At 47.7% G+C, this 21,050-nt stretch overlaps 1 protein-coding gene across 4 annotated transcripts in view; it reads right to left on the minus strand.

Annotated features, from left to right (window-relative positions):
- ANKS1A (ankyrin repeat and sterile alpha motif domain containing 1A) overlaps positions 1-21,050 on the minus strand; it is a 93,518-nt gene that overhangs the window by 71,948 nt on the left and 520 nt on the right. The gene's annotated exons all lie outside the window — the stretch shown is intronic.

Genomic DNA, 21,050 nt, shown 5'->3' on the forward strand with positions numbered 1-21,050 from the left:
CCCCCTCAGATCACTCTGGGGAGGAGGTGAGAACTCAGGGATGAAAATGACATCTTTGGAAGTGAGGAGTTTGCCAGGTCTTTTCAGGCCAGACAAGGACATTTAGAGGGGTTTAAGTCACCAGGAACAACTCAGCAAGACTCTGAGATGTCAGGCTCATAGGTATGCGAAGCCCTGTTCATCCAGCCCACTTTGGGAGCTCTTACAGGAACAGTGTGCAACACAAACCAGACTGGGTTGGGCTGGAAAGGACCTTAAAGCTCCTCCAGCTCCAGCCCCTGCCACGGGCAGGGACCCCTTCCACTGGAGCAGCTGCTCCAAGCCCCTGTGCCCAACCTGGCCTTGAGCACTGCCAGGGATGGGGCAGCCACAGCTGCTCTGGGCACCCTGTGCCAGCGCCTCAGCACCCTCCCAGGGAACAGCTTCTGCCTTAGATCCAACCTGAATCTCCCTTGTTCAAGTCTAAACCCATCACCCCCTGTCCTGTCACTACAGCCCCTGATGAAGTCTCAGTGTGAGCACATTTCACAACACAGAGAACAATAAAAATGCTACATTAAGAATCAAGCAAGCTGCTTTTATGGAGACACAGAAATCCTGCAGGGACATGAGGCATCTGCAGCAGCTGGGCAGGCTCCATCCCCTTTAGAGGGGTTTCCCCTTCAAGCCACTAACCTCCTGCTAAGGCACAGATGCTCACATCAAGGCCAGGGGCTGCATCTCCACCTAGAATATATTATCTCCAATGGCTTCCAGATGAGAAATTAAATGAGAAAGAGATGAGCACTTATTTATGGTGCTGTGAGATCACGCAGTGGCAAAGCCTGAATCAGTTCATGTTAACAATACCTACTTACAGACCTGCTGCCCTGATTTTACAAGGCAGAGGGGAAGTAATTCAGAACAGGGCACTATGAACTCTGCCTTCAGCAGAAATAGACAAAATGCCAGGAAATCCTAACACCAGATCACTGTGTGATGTTCGTGGAGCCTGGCAAGCCAGGGCATAGATGATGACTCTAGCATCACACGGGCTTTACTCCCTGCTGTGCTACATAGCCCTGGGGAAAGCCCTACTTCCAGACCTCAGTTTTCCCCATCTGTAAAATGGAAATACAGAACTGAGAGAAGCAGAGCACAAAGCCAAGTACTATCTATGGACAATGTGATTTGGGGGCTGTTTGTGATTAAACAGAACAACAGATCCCAGAAGAATGCTGTAAATACAAGTCTCCAATAAAGCTCAGGGAAGGGCTGGAGCCAATTCCACCAGCACCCCTTCACATCAAGGGGGGGTTGTTTGTACATTAGCAGTCTGTTATGAAAGCAAACTCCTCAAATGATTACCTGGATTTCATCTCCCTTTTGCTCCACCACAGCAGTATCCTAACCATGTCCATGATGGATCTGTTTGAGGCAACTGAGACAGAACATTAAAGGTGTATGAAGAGCCCTGAAAATGACAAAATCTGCTCTGTTTAAGCTCATTCTCCTCTCAGCTTTCTCTTGCTCCATGATTCAGCAAGTGCTGGAGCTTTTTAAATAAAGCTTCCTGTTTGTAAAAACTGCTGAATAAAGCACATTGCTTTAGGTCACGATAAAACCCAGCATTTCCTTTAAACAAGACCATATTTGTCCTCTTGCTTTTCCATTTATTTCTTCCTGACTGTAGTAACTTTGCTCACAGAATCATCTGAAGCAGCGGGTTAGAGCAAAGGCCAAGCCACTGAAAGAACAACTCAGTGCTTTCAAGTCAAATGATGAGTCTTTAAAGCTGATTGACAGTCTCACTTGCATGGATTACAGAAGCCAAGACCTCAGGGACCAGTACTCTTACCTGTGCAGAGCAGACAGCAGAGCCCATTGCTACCCTCTGTATTTACATACCCAACACTAAAGACACAAAGCACAAAACTAGTGCCATCCCTGGTTCAGATACCAGAAGCCAGTGTATGTGAGTGGCTTGGCCCAGGATCACAAAGGAAGCTTAAAGTAGCTGAGAACTTGTCCCAGATGTTTGTAGACTTAGTTCAATGCCTTAGAGACAAAGTGTCACAAGGGCAGTGGAGGCTGGAGGCGGATTAACTCCTAGTCCATTGCCTGGAGGACATCACAAGTTGATACACACATATCAGCTATTAATATCCATGCAACTGTTAGATCCCTGCAAGGAACACAACCCCCTTTTGGTATTTCCTGCTTATAGACTGGTAATGCAAACAACTCACTTGCTTTGTGCAAGGCTTTAGGTTTACAAAGTGTGCTTAAATTCCTCTGCAGAGGGAGAAGAGGAGCACTACACCCATCTCACTGATGGGAAGGGGTTTGGTGTATGGAGTAGGGCTCACAACGGAGCTATGAGCCCTCTCCTTGCATGCCTCAACCACAAGATAATACAACAGCCTTTCCAAAAATAAACTGCTGATGCAAGGCTGGAGCAGATTAAAGCAGAGGATTCCTGGGGCAGGGGAGAACGTGGCTACATCCCAAGCAGCACTTTCTCAGCCCCTTTTGGCAGGCTTCAGGAAAGAGCGTGGAGAGCACTGGTTAGATTCCAGCTAGCGGAGAGGCTGTAAAGGAAGCCGAAGTGGTGATAGATGATACATGGCTTCTACACTCAACTTCTGTCCAGACTTTTTTTGCTATACATATAAAAAAACAAAGCAGTTAGTTGGATGACTGCTCCCACCCAAACCCCTTGGCTGCCCTCTTCCTATATGCTTGTTCTCACCATCATCCTCTTATGCCTTTCACATCCTCCTTTCCTCTCTGTTCAGCACATTCCCTTCCAACACAAGTGTTTCCCACACAACAAACCATGGGACATACCATCTGTGCATCTGCTTGGTCTGTTCTGCTCAGGCCAGGAGAGTTCTTGGAGCACCTAAGCTCAACAGGAGCTTCATTCTGACTACCACTTCCAGTTCATTGTAGAGCTGACCACAAAAGTCCTTTCTGCCTTTGTTAGTGTTTTCCTCTAATTGCAGCTCTAAAAGCAGAACACTGAAGAGTTTGGCATTGCCATTATCAGTCACAAAACCAAACTCAGACATACTATAGGAAATGTGGGTGGCCATTTAATACAGAGGCTAATGATATAATGCTCTGCAGGGAATGCAGGCATTTTAAATGCATGCAGAAGTCTCACTTCACATTCCAGTCCTAGGCAGGAAGCATTTGCTGTATATAAAATTCTCTAACATTGCTGCCTCCATTTTGCTATTGGAAAAATACAGTCATTCACATTTAGCACTTCAAACATGATGATGTTGCCAAGCATTTTACAACCAAACACAGATGTTACGTTCTACCTGATGTAGAAGAGCACTGTTAAGAGCCATGGGGCCAAAGGGGAGAGGTACGGACTGGTTTGGTTTGATATGTTGTTGGAGTTTGGTTGTTTGGTTTGATTTTTCTCTCTCTTTTTTGCAATAATTCAGAGCAAAGTTTTCTTCTTGACTGACAAGACTAAAATGCAGCTTCAGAGGCTTAAAAGAAAGGGAAGAAGCTGAATGATCTGAGCTAATACATGTGCTTCTCAAGTGCCTCTAGACTTGGCAAAGACACATGCAAGAACAACTGTCAGCAAGGATGTATCCATAGATCATACAGCCCACAAGGCCTCTTAAGAGCTGAAGCTCTCAACCAGCTTTTCACACTGAAAGGAGCAGGGAAGTTAGAGCAATGTATTGCCAAGGCTATCAGGGGAACACTGGAAACATCCTTTACACAAACAGTAAGTTACCTGGATAGATCTTGATGGTACAATGAATACAAGCTTGAATAATTAGGGGTAAATGAAAGAGCACATCTGGATTTACAGGGTAAAAGGTGTAATGCTGAGTAACAACATTGTAAGCTGCCTAGAAGATGTTTCTGCCTATGTTTCCTGCTGCTGGAATTCACCATGTCCTCACTGCTGCGCTTAACAGTCTGCAATCAGAGGAAATGAGAGACCACTGACTCCACATACAAGAGTTAACACACTGGAGAGTACAGCCCAGCCCTGCTGTTACAGCACCAGCACGGAGTTACACGCTGCTTTACACTCCTACTTCCAGAAAGAGCCTGTGGTATGTGAAAAATCACCACTGGGATGCTGTTAGTTCTGCTAAGCAGCAATTTCCCTGGCAATGAACACACGAGCAGGAAAGCAACACCTATAAGGAAAGAGCATTGGGATCACAAACATCTGTGCAACGCATCAGTTTTCAAACATGAAAAGACCAAAACTGCCAGAGCAGACAGACTGATCCTCCTGGGATCTGGACATACCATTCCAGGAAATCTAGATATACTTGAGACACAGGACATAGGTTAAAGTCAAAGGTAAGGGGCACATGCATTAAACGTGCAGCCACTTGAACTGCTGAACTGAGACACAGACGACTGGTGAGCATCACTCCTGAACTGACAGAACATACCACAACAGGAGCAACATGGACACAGCTCTGCAGGGAAGACACTGTCCATGTGGGATAACTCGAGTTATCAGCTGAAGTCTCCATCTCACAGCTATGGAGATGGTGATCAATGTTATGTCAGCCCCACACAAAGCTGTTTTCAGGGATTCACAAGGCAGTGATATGAGATCTCACTGTCTCTGTTCTTCCACACTGTCAAAACATCCCTTCTTTCCTCACAGCTTGCACCAGCCAGAGCTGAGTCAGGCACTCAATCTACCAAGGAATGACAACTGTGTTTCCAAGCAGAGCAAACAGGTAAAGACATGCAGAATACACACTGCAACACTAATTCAGTGCCTGCTGGAGGTGCTTTTCCCACTCTAAGTGCAGGCAGCTCTTTCCAGAAAATTCCTTTCAAGCACATGAAAAACAAGAGTTTCCCAGTGCTTGTATTCCTTTGCATAGATACAGAACAAATCCTGACAGCTGAACTCAGTGGAAGCCTGCTGACAGCATCACGCTGCAGCATTAAACGTTCTCCTTCGACAGGTAGTGTCCTCACCTAAGAGAAACTTCAGATTTATGGACATGTTCATAGGGAGAACTTATTTTGTAGCTGCATTTGTGCAGGGACCATAATAAGGGCAGAACACGTGAAAACAACACAGCTGACACTGCACAACACTACAACCCAGTTCCAGAGCTGCTGGAGTTTAGGCTATCAGAGACCTGCTCTCAAGATAGCCAGGAGTGAAGGCAGAGCTACTGACAAGGCATTTGGGTGAAAATGCTCAGCTTCAGTCCACTTGCTGTCACACAGCAGCCGTCAGACTCTGGCCCTCTGCACAGTACAAGACCAACTTCCCAGCCCTCAAATGCTTCCACTTTGCCAGCTCATTTTCAGCATGAAGCAATAGCTGCGAACAAAGATTGCTGACAGCTCCATCCTCATTGCCCAACATGAACACTTCAGCCGGTGTAAGGTTAGCAGCATACTGTGAAAGAGCCAGCATTTCAACCAGTGGAGCAACATCATGCAGCAACTGATCCTCTGTTGGCCAAACAGTTCCTTCTCTTTATGAACAGAGAAGAACCACTGGGTCTTCAGTGAGTAGTGAAGAGCAGGCGGCAGGAAACCTGCATGAGTTTTCAAAGTGACAGCAACCCCATGAAGGACCAGATCAGGACCCGTAAGAGGCAAAAGATAAGCTCATTTCTCTCTCTCAGTACCAGCCTACCAACTCCCACTCCTCATTTCAGGAGGCTGTTTCAGGTTGGCACAAGAACTATGACAACCACACATTTAACCTCTGGGCTTGCAGGCTCACGCTATAAAGGAACAAGACATGGCTGGCATTGCTAATAGAAAAGCATCCATCCAAGCTAAAATTCCCCACTAGGAAGAGGGCAGCCCCAGCCTCACAGATAGCTCCTGGCAGTGGAAATGCATTTCTTTAATGTCTGGTGGGGGGTGACAGTGGGCTCTGTCACCTGCATTATGAAACGAGAGGCAGAAAGGAAGGGTCAGGCGTGTGTGTTATGTTACATCAAAGAATCCCTCCGAGCAGGAGGCAAAATAAATAGCTGCAGGAGGGGAAAAAACCAGGTCTGGTTTGAGTGCATATGCTGCCCTTTATTCTTAAAAGCATTACAGACACTCAACTCTGCAATCTGCTCCCATTACGGGAGCATTTCCAGCTGATTACATGCAACGGAGCAGAGTTCACATACAACACAGGCTCTACCTGCTGGTATTGACTACAGGGGCCAGATCTGAACAAAGCTGTTCTGAAAGAAGTGCAAAAACCTTCAGTCATCAAGTCAGGGAAAGCCAACCAGTGTCCTCCATGGGAGAGCAGCCAGGAGCTCTGGTTTCTGATGCGTACAGTGTCAGGAGCATCCCATTCTCCAAGCATGTCCAAGGGCAGCCTGTTCCCAGGGCAAGAGAAGGGATAACAGGAAGGTAACACCAAAATGGCATCAGCCACAGGTCCTTCACGTTTTCAGGTCACAAATGTTACCCTGCCTGATGACTTTGCACTTAGCTCAATTGAAGGCAAAACTCAGAAGAGATGAGATTTCAGAAGGAAAGAGAAGGAAAATGCCCACTGGAGTAATTTAAAAAGAGAGTTTGAATTTAGCTTCTAACACACATAACTGAAAGGAGGGCACAGCCTCTACTACTACCTTAATAACAGTATTCTCAACCCAGAATGCCTGTATGTAGCAGGGAGCAAACCCTGAGCACACAAGACACAGATGTGGGATTTTTATATGAGGCCCTGAAGTAGACAACGCTGCCTTGGTCAGGAAACTGAGCTCTAAGAAAGTATAGAGATTTGCTCACAAAATGCCCACAGAGCTCTTAAGGAGGTTTACTAAATACCAGGCTTGTGGTGCATCTTCCTTTGCATCTGACTAGATGGGATTTTGAGGAATAGGAGCAAAAAGCAAGCAGAACATCCCTGCAGAAACTCAATAAACTGAACAGCATTATGAGGGTCAGATACAAGAACCTGGAACTGACCATTTCATGGAATTACAAACTGGAACCAGCAGGGCTGCTACCATAAGTGTTCCTCACTCTTCATCTGAAGCTGAGCTCTGCTGTTGCCACAGTAATGGAGAAGATGCAACTAAGTGGAAGAAAATGCAGTATTAACAGGTAAATAATCAGATAGAGAGACAATTAGCAGGACACATCTAGTTGGGCTGTGCTGAAGAAAGGTACAAGACCTTCCCATTGCCTTCCCTTCATCCAGAGCTTCCAGAGAAATGGCAGCAAGCTGCCTGGGCAACCACAAATTCCTAATCAAAACCCCCCCAAGCTGCAGCTGGCAACAGTGGATTTTCCCTCCCCCTTTTCTCCTTTGTGAGATGATTTAACAAGCTACAGCATCCCAAGAGACATGACAACCAACCAACAGAAACAGAGCAACGTGGCTTGAACTGTACATGTCCATCTGTGCTGTTCCCTTTTGACAGACACACAAAAGGTCTGAGTTTGGAAGTAAAAGTGTTGCCAAAAGGAAGTTGTGCAGAAAACCATTGTGGCAGCGTGCACTTCATTCCCATGGCCTATTATTCCTGTATGGGGGGAACTGATGCACCAATTATGTGTTTTGGGATGGCAGGTAATGAGTCACTCCCTGCTAGCTGTCTATGCTGCAGGACAGCTACATGTTCATTCTAAGATGAAATCAACAGGATTAAAACAAGTCAAAATTACTTATTTTTTTCCTAGCACCCAAAGTGATCTGATCCTACATGATCTCAGTGGGAATTTGGGAACCTTGCACCTGGAAGCATATAGGAAAGGTGGTTAAGTCTTAAACACATTCTATACAGAGAAATTAAACACACCTCCATGTTTTCCACCATCTCACAGTGCCAAACAGACCTGTCCTCTCCCCACTCTGGCCCACGGGAGCCAAGCTCAGATGCTCCACTTGGCCACCGTGCCCTCCAGCCCAGGCAAAGCCATCTCCATCCCAAGTCATCATGGAATGACACCAACCTACTCGCTCCCACAACAAGCCAGCTCTTCCTTTCCAGCAAGGCTGCTGCCTAGAACTGCTGCCCAAAACACTGACGCTTATGTCTGACCTGGCGTAGATGAGAAACGGGGAAATAGGCCAAGTAAAGCAGAGCCAGAGAAACAAAGATCCAGAGACTGAATCAGCTCTTCCCTCCATCAATTAAAAAGCAAATGCAATTATTTTGTATCAATAACTGCAGCTGGAGTGCACTTTTGCCTTAGGGAGACTGAAAGAAATGAGAACATGCCATTTCCCTTGTGACACTGCGAAGATCAGCGACGTGAAGGCTTTGAATTTACACTGGCATTGAAGTGCTTAATTGTTGAGACAGATGGGGAGTGCACATGCAGGGAGAGACCCCACATGCCTTCAGCAGGGACCCACAGGGTGCCAATCCCTGTGCATCAAGACAACATTCAGCTTCAGTAAAAAGGAAATTAGTTGCTCTGATATTGAAGACCAAATGCAATGGGATGGGAGAAGAGGCCCTCAAGGAACAAAACACAGGACTGGAGAATTAAGAGCCACGACAAAGCTTCCACTTAAGCATTTGGAGCAGACTTTGCCCTTCAACACAACCCACATCAGCAGCAGAGCTGTTTCACCCACACAGCTCAGTTTAAGCATGTATCAAATCCCAGGGCTCCAGTGTAATCAGAAGGTCTCTGAAGACTAAAGAAAGACAGGGCCAAGCAAGAGATGAACTGGCAACAATGTGGGACACAAACATGCCACTACTCTGACTCCAGATGAAATTCTTTCTTGATGAGCTTTTTAATTGGATGCCCAAAGAGCAAGTAACAAGGAAACAAGAGAGCAAAGACCGTAAGGGTAAGAAGGGAAACAGAAAAGTGACCCTGCAGTGGCTTGGATGGGAACACTATAAGGACATACCTCACCCATCCTGTTCAAAGAGCACTGTGATAAGCTCCTGCTCCCCCTTGGTAAGCATCAAGCAAACAGAGAAAGCATTAACTTAAGACACGAGTTCTTAAGAAAGCTTAAAGAACAGTTGAATGGACATGAAAAAGGATGTCCTTTTCCTCCAGAAGCATCTGAGAAACCCAGCCTGTTAAAAAGCAGGCACAAGAGTGAATGGCCGAGGCAGGAAGTTATTCCCAAATCCTGAGATAGCTCCTATAAAGCTGTCATTGCTTGTCTATGCTATGCAGAACAGAGATAAGGTCTGAGCTGAAAACCAGGAGTGGATAAGTGAGCCAGCAAAATGATATGTATTAAATGCTAACTAAGGTCCTTTCCCTGCTAACTGCCTCCAAAGAGCTGTGGGGAAGGCCAGAAGGGCAGGGAGCTCCTCAGAGAGCTGACAGGCATCTGTGGAAATCTCCAGCATCAGTAAACAGAATAAATACTGGATCAGGCAGCAAAGAGAGCTCTTTCCCACACATTTCACTGTGCACCTTTAAGCTTCCAGCTTTCCTCTACCTGCTGCATTTGATTTCACCCAAGATGACAAACCAGCCTCAGATAGCTTCTTTCTTCACCAGGTTTCTTTGGGGCACACACACAACATGAAATAATGTGTTCCAAATCCCTTAAAACACTTCTGCCTACTTATTTGAAAGCATTTAAAACAGTTCTGGGCTTTTCTTTCCTCTGATAAATACAGTTCTCCCAGCCAGGAGCTGCTTTTAGTGGCAGAGCCTTTCCCAGCCTACCGTCTTCAACACACAGGAGGAATGTCTCTATGCAAGTCAGGGTCCTAAATTATAAACTTATGCAGGGATAAAACTCTCCATTACTTCAAACAATTTCAGGGTCATTGCAACTCAAAGAACCATCTCTCAGCTGTGACAACTTAGACCCACAGAACTACCAAGAACCTAAAGCATTTCAGATGGCTTCAAATGCTTACCTACTGACAGTGACAGCTTTTGAGATGGAAAGCACAAAGTCCTTTCTGCAGCTCTCCATAGTTGCCTTGGAGCTGCACTGAAGACCATTAAATTGTACCCAACTTTCCTGAGGAATTTCAAATAAAATGAGTAAGTGAAGCATGAGTGACTTATAGAGAAACCCAGCCTTCATTCTGAATCTGTACTTAGAACCTACAGCATCTCTGAGCTCTCTTCTCTAGGCCTGGCAGGAAAGCAGGGCTGGACTCCTCACAGCATCTCAACCACTGAGTGGTTTCAGCACTAACCTCAGCACAGACACCCAACACCACGCTTGGATGACATCCTTCACGCTGGACAAGCACAAAGACTGCAGTTTGCTTTTTATAACCAATTCTCTTCTTTTTAGGGCTTTATTCTCAGCAGAAAGGAATGTCAAGAAGACATCCTGGTTCACTCCTTCTGTGAAGTAATTCCTGTTGAGGTTAAAGGAAATAGTCTCCAAATGCCAAATCCAGCACTAATTATGCATGGCAAAGTTCTCTGTGTTTTCAGCTGTTGCTGACTCAATGGAGATGAGCCACCGGAGTTCAGACATATGGCTTCAGACTCCACAAAGCTGTAAAGAGAGCCCAATGTCACAAGAGGAATGCAAGTCATTTTAGATCATGCAAAGGTAGCTACCAAAACACTCTAAAGACAATCAGAAATCAACCATGAGGGCGTCTCAGGATGAACTGAGGTAATTTAAACAACTCTTATGTGACATCCAACACTATGCAGAGAGAAATCATGGCTTGAAAAAACACTGTGAAGAAGTACTAGCAGAAAGGAAAACCTCCACTGAACATACAGAGTCATCCAGGTTGGAAAAGCCCTTTCAGCCCATCCAGTCCAACCATTCCCAGCCCTGCCAAGGCCACCCCTAACCCATGGCACTGAGGCCTCGTCTCTCCAAATCCTTCAACAGAACCAAGACCAGAATGCAAAGCTTTAAAGTCTCCAGAATTTACGTTTTCAGTATAATCCTGTTCCTGCTTCCTAAAAACCTTGCTCTGGTGCTGAAATTAAGAGCAGTAAGGAAGGCTCTGGGAGCCCATCTGCATCCCTGCATGGACAGACTTCAAACCTCAGCAGGCATCTTTAACCAGATTACATTTAAACCCAGGCAATTTACTTTGTGATGCCAAACTTGAAAGGATTTTTCAGTGTCTTAATTAGGATGAGGCAAAAGTCGTATCACCTGATTTCCAGCCCACTTCAAGGTTAGATTTAAAGACCATCTATCACATCTTCAGCCTGGCTTGCCCTAAGAGTCTGGAAAACAGCAGGCAATAGGATAGATATAAATCTAATGAGATCATGCATTTACATAAAATTTATGGCACTCACTTTTAGACAGGGCTGTGTTCTTGTGTCCTTAGCATGTGGCACTACAGACACCTCCTTTTAGCTGGAAAAAGGCTTATTTTCAACTTTAGTTTCCCTTTAAAAGAAACCGTGTCTATAAATAACAAGGGAAGAGCACTAACATAACATGGGTTTACCAAATCTAAGCAAGATGAACTAGAGCTCTGATTTTCCTTAAGCTAAACAGCAGATTCTCTCTGAGAGCCCAGTGAAAGCCTTGTGCAAGCCTTGGGTACACACACTCCCGTTTCAAAAGCAACTTCTGTAACTTCATCAACATCCTGATAGTTTCAGATGCATTTACTGGTACAGTCAGGCAAGGTAGGATTCATCATCAACAATGTACATGGCCTCAGCACTTGGCATCTCAGGGCCTCCCAGACAGAAGTTCACCTTTACTAACTGGGGGGGGGGGGGGGGAAACAGCCACCTTAATGCTTGTATGTGCCAAAGACTGCTAAAAGGCTTGGTTTAGAAAAAAGTAAAGCACCACACAAATGTTCACATTGTACAGATAAAACCAGTTTGAAATCCAAAGCCATTATCCAGCAGTCTGGATGCTTTACTGGGTTTTTCCTCCAGGATACAAACATCCACAGCAAACTCTGCCCTGGCACACACTGCTATGGAGCATCAGGCTGCATCAGAACTGGGCTGCATCAAAAGGAGCATGAGCAGCAGGTTGAAGGAGGGGATTCTGCCTCTCTACCCTGGGGAGACCCCACCTGCAGCACTCTGTGCAGTGCCAGTGTCCCCAACATAAGAAGGACATGGAGCTGTTGGAGCAAGCCCAGAGGATGCTCAGGGGCTGGAGCACCTCCTGTATGGAGCCAGGCTGAGAACACTGGGGCTGTTCAGCCTGGAGAAGAGAAGCTGATGGAGACCTCAGAGCAGCTTCCAGTGTCTAAAGGGGGCTACAAGGATGCTGGAGAGGGGCTCTGCAGCAGGGACTGCAGTGACAGGACAAGGGGTGATGGGTTCAGACTGAAACAGGGGAAGTTCAGGTTGGGTCTAAGGCAGAAGCTGTTCCCTGTGAGGGTGCTGAGGCGCTGGCACAGGGTGCCCAGAGAAGCTGTGGCTGCCCCATCCCTGGCAGTGCTCAAGGCCAGGTTGGACACAGGGGCTTGGAGCAGCTGCTCCAGTGGAAGGGGTCCCTGCCCGTGGCAAGGGTTGGAGCTGGAGGAGCTTTGAGGTCCCTTCAACCCAAACCACTCTGGGATTCTATGATTCAGCTTGAGTTAAAGGGAATCAAGAAAATTCAGCTCAGCTAGTCATCCAAACGTGTCAAAGGTCACCTCCCAGCCCATGCCACAGAGAGATTTCCTGATCAACCTTGAACTTTCCCAAGCAAGCCCTGGAGTCACTGCAGGACAGAAAGGGTTTAAAACCAGGTTTAAAAATGATGAACAGCATCAAAGCTCTGCCTTGCTGTAAGCAGAGCATCTCCCCCCCGATGTGAGGTGCAAGCAAGTTCAGAAAACAATCCTTTGGGAAACAGGCTATAAATAGTCCTGAGGACCTAGCCCAGGCTCTCCAGGTCCGGCAGAGGAAGAGGGCACATTCACACACTCCAGCAGCAATTCCTCTCTGAACACAGCTCCCATCTTCCTGCCCTCTGCCTTTAATTAAGCTTTTTACCCCTTCATCAGTCTATCAAAGACCTTCCTCTTGCTGACAACTACAGTCCCAGGTGGACCAACAGTTCAATTCCTGTTTTCCTCCCTTCTGCAGAAGCAGCTGGATGAGCTTCTCCAGGCTGTTGCCATAGAAACAAACCAATCCTCAACACTTATTTTTACCAGTTTCTGTGAAATAGGATTTATTCCATTTCCATGACTAAGCTGTACTCCAGAGCAAGCTCTTTGGGACATCTCAGCATGACAGGACCTCACACCTGGTGTCAGTGATACAAAGAAATGGCCTTCACTCTTACTCAAAAGCACCTTCTTCATTCAAGAGGACACTTCACCTTGAAATGATTGGTGCAGTCAGAGTGTTACTGAGTTGTGCCTGGATCTGTGAAGTGGAAAAGAGCAGAGGAGTGGCTGGCACAGCCTGGAAGACCATGGATATGCTGGGAAAGCTCATCTGAGCACCCACCAGACATCAAACACCCCCTGTGCAGGCAGAAGGATCACCACTGAGTCCCTACAACCTGCTGCACTCACAGGCTGAATGTGGCTCAGTGGAAGCTCCTCATGGAAGGCAAAGGGCTCACACAGGGTCAAGGCATTAGCACATGTTACCTGCTGCAAGCTTCCAGGAATTTGCCTTATCCTTGTCCGAGTGCAGCTGGGAAAGGCCTTTCCCTTTCAGTATGAGATGAACTGCACTTGTTACCCATATTCTGTACCACATCTTTCATTTACATCTTTTACATCCTGCTTTCTCCTTCAATCTCACTAAAAGAATGCATTATGTCATAAAAATCCTACTGGATGAACACTGTTTTTTGGCTCAGCTGCTCCTAAAAGATCAAATACTGTTTCCCACATTCATCTTCAGAAATTTCAGCTATCTGCCAAACAGCCTTAACCAGCCAGAGTAGGACCTACGTCATGAAGTAGAGCAGCTCAGCTTCCACCAACAGTCCATATGCAGCTCTGAATTACTACATAGACAGCTGCAGCAGGACAACTGCTCCGCAAGCAAAGGAGAAAGGAAGGGGAGATCCTGCTCCTCTGTGCTGTCACCTGCAGGTTTCTGCCATTTCCCTCCTATTGGATCTAGGAACTGCACAGCCTCATGAAACAAGAGTTGTCTGTTAGCTCAGCCGGAGTGATTCATCCTGGAACAACACTGCTGGGGAGAGAAAACAGGGGACCTTCATCAGGGACTGTAGTGACAGGACAAGGGGTGATGGGTTCAAACTGAAACAGGGCAAGTTCAGGTTGAATATAGTCAATGGTGGTGTGTAGGAATTCAACTATATGGTTGAATATATTCACTGAATACAGGGAAGAAGCTGTTCCCTGTGAGGGTGCTGAGGCGCTGGCACAGGGTGCCCAGAGAAGCTGTGGCTGCCCCATCCCTGGCAGTGCTCAAGGCCAGGTTGGACACAGGGGCTTGGAGCAGCTGCTCCAGTGGAAGGGGTCCCTGCCCGTGGCTGGGGCTGGAGCTGAAGGGTCTTAAGGTCCTTTCCAACCCAACCCAGTCTGGGATTCTATGGAAACCTTTGTGTTGAGCATTCAGTGCCCAGCTGAACACTGCACAGCTCCTGCCTTTGAAACAGAGAGCTCTGGATGTACTCAAATCCACAGTGACATTTCTTCAGTTTTGGGACTGCAGACAAAAGTAGAGGGGAATGAAGCTGTGGAAATGTCAGTATCTCATTGCTCAAACATCCCATATTTGTTTACATGCATAGCTGTGGTCTGGGTCCCGAAATTCCTACACAGAGCTCAATGGCAGGACAATAACTTGGGGGATATAGATTGAAAAGCCATCAGGGATTCTCACAAACATCCACTCACTCCACTCCAGTGCCACAGGCATCCACTCTGCCACCAAGGTAAACACAGAGACACCCCTTGCACCAAGTGCTGAAGGCAGCTGCTAATTCCAGCACCAACAAAGCCAGCCCTAAAGTCTTCAAGATGCAGATGTCAAGCCTGCACCCAGCATTTTAACCAAAGCATCAGTGCAGAGCTCAAACTGCCCCTGCAGGCACCCCAAACACAAACAACCTCCTCAGTCCTCAGGCTTCCTAGAGCTTTTTGGGATCCTCCAGCCAGCTCTGAAGCCAGTCTTGTTCGAGGCATGGAAAGTAAGTAAACTGCATGTCATGGATGCAATTCACTGCTCCTCCCATGATGGGGCAGAGCATAAATCTTGTGTGCCTCGTGAATGCTAAGAGCTGCAAAATGATGCTCCTGGGAAGGAGTGTAACCTAGCAATTGGAAAAGCAGCCCAGGAGTGCTGCCTCCTCACCCTGCTCCTGGCCCTGAACACATGGGGATACTGCAGCTATTTAAATCCTGAATCCATCACCAGGCAGTGCCTGGCTTGGTTCTGACATCCTCAACCTAAGCTGACCTATCTAACATCCTGACCCACCTGCCACCCCTAACATCCCATCTTTGATCACAGTAACTCCCCCTTGGAGTGTTTCAAGTATGAGCATATGGATATATCCCAAACCTGTTTGACACTTCAAAACACTCTGCTGGGAAATTCTCAAAGCAAAGCAAGAATTAAGCTGCTGTGTTCTCACCCTCCATCTGACACAGACACATTGGTGCTCCCAAGAAAGCAAGTCCCAGGACACCAGAGGACTTGGCATGTGGGTAAAGACTGATGGGAACTCAACAGCCAGAAGAATCCACCCCAGCTTGGACACCCTCCTATCTTATAGTGCCAATGTCCTAACACTGCCAACACAGGACACTTTTACTGACCATTAGCAGAGATTTCTATCCAATGTGCTGTGCCCAAAGCATTTTGCTTGAAGGCTGTGACACCTCAACTGATTCAAACCTGTTCCCAACTCCTCACCCATTGAACTCAGCTCCTCACAGTCTCCGTAGCACCACTGCCCCTCCTGTCCACTGCCAAGCAAACCAGCAGGCACAGCATGGAAACCTCAGCCTGCGCAGCCCGTCTGAAAGGAAGCAGGACAAAACTCTCCCAAGGGAGTTTCCCAGAAAGGAAAACCACCTACACAACAATTTTCCTGTGCACTCCAAGCAAGCCCTGGGTGCTACCTAAAAAACGAGTCCATTCTGAAGAGGAAAATAGGGGAGCAAAGCAGGGCATGGATAACGCAACTTGTCTGAGGTCCCATGGCAAACTTATGGCAAGAAAACCCCAGTCCATCCCAGCCACATCCCCAGCCACAGAACTGTGCCAACCAAAGCAAGCAAATAAAACGCTCCAAAGCTGAATTAGAAGATCCCAAAGATCCAAAACACCTCAGAGGCCCTGCCAATAATTGCAGCCTTCCTGAAGGATTTGAAAAGTGCTTAGAAAACAATTCACAGAACAGAGCTGGTGCACACCTAACGCCCATGGCACTGATACTCTCACCAATCCCAGAGTTCAGTACCTAATTAAAGAGAGCTCTGTCCTGCTTTGCTGTTTGCAAGCAGGGTGTGGAATAGAAGACAGTTTAAAAGTGGGTGAGATTATTAATCACAGCCCCAAGAGCAGTGAAAGGCCCAGTGGTGATTTTCAACACAGCCCTGGTTTATGTGAAAACAGGAGCACCTCCTTTCTATGGGGGGAAAAGAGGGAAATATTCTGCTTGTACCTTTACACTATCTTTAAGCTCAGACCTTGGAGCTGCTGCTCCCTATCTCAGCCACACACTGCAGGGCTAGCTCTTAAGGACACAATGTGATAACAACACACCTGAGAGTGGACACACACACAAACAGCCTTTTCCTTATCATGTAAAGAGCAATTCCTCTCCTCCCCAGCTGGCTGCACCATCGGAATGGGACTTCCCTTCCAAACGGGAACACAGGAGGCAGAAAGGCTGCAGCCAGACCTCGGATCACCAGGAGAACATGTAGCACTAACACATCATTCCTTTAAATCATCCGGTCACACAAGAACAAGTGTGGAACCCCACTTCTTTTGAAAACAGAAATAACTTTCCTGTCTCCTAAGCATATTTAGAGCGTTGGAAGATCCTTGTTCAGCCATTACACCATGTTTCCTAAACCAAACAAACTAGTCACCAGCAATAAGTGCTGCAGATTGAGTAGAACGCTTGCTGTGGCTTCCCTAAAGCAGCAACCAAATCCCTTCCCACAACAGATGTATACAAAAAAGTCTGGATCCACAGCAGAAGTCTCTCCTTGCTAACTTACAGAAGATGGTGTACACAAGCTGGGGTGAGCAGCAGCCTCAGTTTCCCCTCTCGCCAACAAAGATCCAGTCTTCTCACATCAAGAGATGAACAGAAAAAGCTTTTGCTGCAGATTTGGCTTTAACACAATTCATCCCTTACTGCTCCTGGCAAGACCTACTGAATGCAGCTTGATATTTCAGGCCACAGATTGGTTTGCTACTTCCTGTCTTTAACTTCAGTGAAGCAGTAAAAAAGAATAAATAAAAAGAAATCCTAATTCTGCATCCTCTGTGCAGAAGTACCCCCAAAACCCGACTAAAGCTCATGGATCCACAAAGCATTTCTAACAAGCATTAAGCTGTGGTTACATTAAGTTGTTTTTATCTCCAGATGCTCACTGATCTCCAAAAGCCACTTTTGCCCATGTTCTGTGAGAGATGCTCTGCAAATGAGGCAGGTCAGAGTGTGCTCAAGGAGCAGAGATGTGCATCAGGCTCCTGGATCCAGCTTTCCACAGATTTCCAGGCCCTGAATGGATCAGCTTTTGGATGGCAGCATGAAGCCAAACCTCCCCCAAGCCTGGCAAACCACCACCTCTTTGTAAGCCCCACCATCTGCTTTGGCAAAACCAGAAACTGGTCTCCCTCTCCTCTACTGCTGCTTGTCCTCCCCGGTACCTCAACCTGCTGTTAGTGTCCCCTCATTCACGAGCTTTATTCTCCTGCCTAATATTCCTAGTGTTACACAGTGGCACATTCGCCCCCCAGGGAGAGCCTTTATCTTTAATTGTCCTTGCATTTCCTTTTCATTTGGCTTATCACAACCTGCTTCCTGCTTACCTGCAGAACCTGGTGATTCCACTGGAGTTTGTGCACGTCTCACACCCACAGGGCTCAGCTCAGTGATCTAAGCAGGAAGTACGAAAGCCTCAGATCCTGACAAAGTTCACATTGAAATTATACTAAACATGGGGGACAGTTAAGTTTATGTGATAAACCAACACATTCCACAGACCTTATTGCTGGAGGCATCTTCTATGACTTTGTGGACTGGCATTTGCTCTCTTTAGAAAAGAAAAAAGGTGCAAAATGTTTCATACGCCAGCTCAGAGCAGTCCCTCGGTCAGCACAAACACCAGGTATAAGAAGGACATGGAGCTGTTGGAGCAAGCCCAGAGGAGGCCACGAGGATGCTCAGGGGCTGGAGCAGCTCCTGTATGGAGCCAGGCTGAGAACATTGGGGCTGTTCAGCCTGGAGAAGAGAAGCTGATGGAGACCTCAGAGCAGCTTCCAGTGTCTAAAGGGGGCTACAAGGATGCTGGAGAGGGACTCTTCATCAGGGACTGCAGTGACAGGACAAGGGGTGATGGGTTCAGATTGAAACAGGGCAAGTTCAGGTTGGATCTAAGGCAGAAGCTGTTCCCTGTGAGGGTGCTGAGGCGCTGGCACAGGGTGCCCAGAGAAGCTGTGGCTGCACCATCCCTGGCAGTGCTCAAGGCCAGGTTGGACACAGCGGTTGGAGCAGCTGCTCCAGTGGAAGGGGTCCCTGCCCATGGCAGGGGTTGGAGATGGAGGAGCTCTGAGGTCCCTTCCAACACAAACCAGGCTGGGATTCTGTGACACAAAGGAGTGTGTTTGCTGCCATGAGCTCAGAGCCACCTCACAGCCACACAGGACACTGAGCAGTCACTCAGATGAGTCCACGCTACAGAAAACAGTTTTGAACCTGCCCAGCGTGTCCAAGCTGCTCTCCAAACAATCATCTCACAGCTCCATTTAGCAGCTGCTTCCACTAAAGCCTCATCACTATAAAACAAGCAGAAATCTTCCCAGGTGGAGTCAGCTAAAGCAAAGTAAAAGCCCAAGAAGCCGACAGATCACTGGAAGCAATCATAATGCCTCTGAAGCACTGAAAGTCCACTCTGCATATCTCACATGCAGCATCCACCACAGCACCCAAGCCTTGGAAGAATCCCCAGCAGCCTCCTAGTTCCCAGTGCTGCACCCACAGATCCTGAGCTCTCCCACCACTGCCAGTTTGCCAGAGGTGACCACAGACTATCCTCAGGGTCACTGCTGGCATCTGGAACACTGAGATACAGGAATACTGCAGCCACTGCTCTACAAACAGTCCCACGACCCACATGGGCTTGCAATCACACTGGGAATGAGCATTCGTGCACATGTAAACTCTTGTAAACGCAGGGAGGCTGCAGCAGATTTCACACAGCAAGTTAAGGACTGCAGTGACTCCCAACGTGCTGGAAACACCAACACGCCTCCAAAACAAAACCCACCATCATGAGCATGCAAAAAGCCTGACATTACTCAGCAGCAAGGAAAACAAAACACAGTTGAGGGATTGGGAAGTTTTGGTACATTTGGTGGGAGAAGGGTCTCACTGACAGACATTTTAGACGGTTAATGAACACAAGAGCAATGAATGACAGCAGTGGGATTCACCATCCTTCAGGCACAAAACCACATTTACACGTGGAAAACCGTGTTAACTGCTCAGATCAAAGCCTGCCCCACTCCCCAGCCCAGCTGGAATCACAAGCACTTCTCCTACCAGGGAAAAGGGGTCGCTGTGTCAGCCCCACGCATTGCCGGCCAGCGCGGCGGAGCTGTTAGAACAAGAGGCTGATAACACTCCTGGTGTGTATTTAACTCCACTGACCCTCTTCACTTTAATCTGAACACCCTGCAAGTACATCCACCTTCTAACGCAGACGAGCCTGAAGTGGTCAGAGCAGCCTCTCACTCAAAACAAGGGCCCAGGGCATTTAACGTATTAAAAGAGAATAAAGCTCAACCTGAGATTACATTTTGGAGGAGTAACGTGTGCACTGGGGAAGAAAAAGCTCTCAGAGTCAGCAACAGCAAGAACTGGTAAGGTTACGTGAAAGACAAAATGGATCAAATCTGGCCACAAATGGGCAAGTCATACCCCTGGAACAGTCAGGTCCTACAGTGACAGTGTCACCTAGCACCGGACTCCAATCTCCTCCCCAGTATAAACCAGCTGCTCAGGGAACAGGAACAGCAGCATTTCCAGGAGAGCAGCTGAAATGGCAAAAAGCTGCAAGTCAAGAAATGCACCAGCAAGTGGTTTCACTGGGAGATGCTGGGGAAAAGGGGGAGGAGAAAAAACTAACAAAGGTCTCAGAGCTTCAAAACGGAGCAAATTACACAGCACAGTACTTTAAATGCTAAAGTAAACGAACATACCCTCCATCTGCTAGTGCAGCCCCAGCACAGAGCCCAGGGCAGGCTGCTGAGCCCCAAACCTACCCTACCCACAGCAGAGGAGCTCTGCAAGCCATGAACATTACACTGAGGAAGGACAAGAGCAGAGAGGATGCCTTGTCCAGCACCCAGCTGCACATCTGCTCCATTAAATCCATCCAGCAGCTCTCCTCACCATGGGAACATACACATGCCCTGGCTTCAGCCAGCAGCCTGACCCAGGGTCCTCCTCCACACACACCACGTTTCCCAGTCACACCAGTCTGCAGCTACAGATGGTAACCAGCAGCACCCACAGCCCTGCAGCACTTTGATCCCCAAGGGACATGCCACACCTGAGCAGAACCCAGCACTCCAAAGAGCCTCCTGTCCTCTCCCAGCTCCAATCACTGCTACTCCTCACCTCAGGGCATGTGAGCCTGACGAGCTCCACCACCAGCCCCTCCAGCATAGCCTCCTCACATCCCTGGTCCCACAGGTAGCATCAAACCCTCAGGGCTCCTCCAGGCTGTCCTCACACTCCAGATCCATGACAGCCCAATGCAATACCTCATCCCATCCCCTTAACCCTCAATTCCCATCCAACTCACCCCTTCTCTGACCCACACTGGCCCAGGTGCCCCGAGGACTGGTCCCCTCAGTCCCTCTATCCCTGCAGTGTTGCAGCCCATATCTGTGTTCCCTGGGGCTCCAGCCCTCACCACTGAGCCCCAGAGACCTTCAACACCCCCTTGCTCACAGCCTCTCACCCCGGCCTCCACACAAAGCGCACACCCAAACCCCTGCAGCTGCCTCCCTTC

Source organism: Melopsittacus undulatus, chromosome 16 (genome assembly GCF_012275295.1).
Source record: "Melopsittacus undulatus isolate bMelUnd1 chromosome 16, bMelUnd1.mat.Z, whole genome shotgun sequence".
In the NCBI taxonomy this organism is placed as follows: Eukaryota; Metazoa; Chordata; class Aves; order Psittaciformes; family Psittaculidae; genus Melopsittacus; species Melopsittacus undulatus.